We start from the raw sequence: 1,658 nt of genomic DNA, 5'->3' as shown, positions 1-1,658 counted from the left end.
GGGCACAGAGGAGAAGAAAGCCAAGGCCAAGGACGTGAAGCGCAAGGAAGCGGCAGTGCTCGCAGCGGAGCCCGACACCAAGCGGGGCAGAGATCAGCCCGAGTCATCCAAGAACAGCCGACCGTTCTGCGCCTTCCACAACATGAACACCCACAACACCAGTGACTGTCAAGAGCTCAGAGCCATCCGCGAAGGACGCTTCGGTTGACGCCCCGAGCCTAGCGACCGGGGCTACGGCCGTGGAGGAGGACGTGGAGGCTGACGCTGGGACGACTGTGGCCCGCGCCAGGAGTGGCGCGATAGGCCTCATGAGGACCGCTGGCAGGACCATCCTCGCGAGGGCGCCTGGAGGGGCCAGCCTCGTGAGGATCGCCCCTAGGGCAACGCCGGCCTTCCCCCGCTGCCGCCACCAAGAAGGGACAACGATCACCATCAGGATGAGGGGGCTGGGGGCTTCCAGGAGCCGCGTGCAATCGCCTGCATCTTGGGCAGTGCGCAGGCCCCAGCCTCTCAACGCATCTTCAAACAGTTCGTTCGTGAAGTGAACGCGGTGCTCCCCAAGCTCGAGGCCACGCGCCCACTCAGGTGGTCCCAATGTGCCATCACTTTCAACTCGGCAGATCAGCTCAAGTGCGCAGCCACCGCTAGCGCTCTCCCGATGCTTTGTTCACCAGTCATCAGCAATGTGCAACTTACCAAGACCCTCATCGACGGCGGCGCAGGGCTCAACGTCCTGTCCGTCGACACGTTCGACAACCTCCAAGTGCCATATGAGCAGCTTCAGCCTACCAAGCCTTTCTCAGGAGGGACCGACGGCTCCACCACACCGATAGGCAAGTCCGCCTGCCTGTCACCTTCGGGGAGCGCAAGAACTACCGCACCGAGCTCATCGACTTTGACGTCGCGCACATTCGCTTGCCGTACAACGCCATCCTCGGGTATCCAGCCCTGGCCAAGTTCATGGCGGTCACCCATCACGGCTACAACGTCCTCAAGATGCAGGGAAGCGGCGGAATCATCACGGTCCCATGTGAAGAGAGAGATGCAGTGTGCTCCCTCGAGCGCGCCTTCCAAGCTGCAGCAATCAACGACCCCGACCGCAAAAGTGAGGGCCCTCTTGAGGCCCTCCCCAAGAAGAAGAAGAAGCAGCTGCGTCGAGCAGAATCTCAGGAGGGTGGCGACGCGGCTGGAGCCTCATCAGGATCAGCGCCCGCTTCAGGCGCGCCTCCCTCCAACGCATAGGAAGGCGCGCCCGGCACCCTCCTCGGGCAGGGCTCGGGGGCTCTCTTCTGGAGGGCCTCAGACCTTGCCAACCTCACGAGGGAGGCACTTGGGCACCACTTGGAGGCGTGCTTCGCGACACGTTTCCCTCAGGAGAACACAGGGCAAGGAGTGCCCACCACTCAGGAGTTCATCACCAAGACCACTCAGGAACTGCAAGACACAAGAGCCATGCGCGGCGACAGCCGCTCACAAGGCGCAGCTCCCCATCCAGGTGAGGATGCTGGGCTGCGTGTCTGCATCGACATCCCAGGGCTCAACAGGGCTGCATCTCAGGAGCGTTTCTGGCCTTCGCGTGTGGGCCGTTGCAAGGGCCCGCCACACAGCTACGTTCGCATGCCCTTCGGCTTGTCGAGCGTGGCGTCAGCCTATCAGCG

The sequence above is a fragment of the Aegilops tauschii genome, chromosome 7 (assembly GCF_002575655.3).
Source record: "Aegilops tauschii subsp. strangulata cultivar AL8/78 chromosome 7, Aet v6.0, whole genome shotgun sequence".
Classification (NCBI taxonomy): domain Eukaryota; kingdom Viridiplantae; phylum Streptophyta; class Magnoliopsida; order Poales; family Poaceae; genus Aegilops; species Aegilops tauschii.
The sequence above is the reverse complement of the archived record's forward strand: the minus strand, read 5'-3'. Positions refer to the sequence as shown.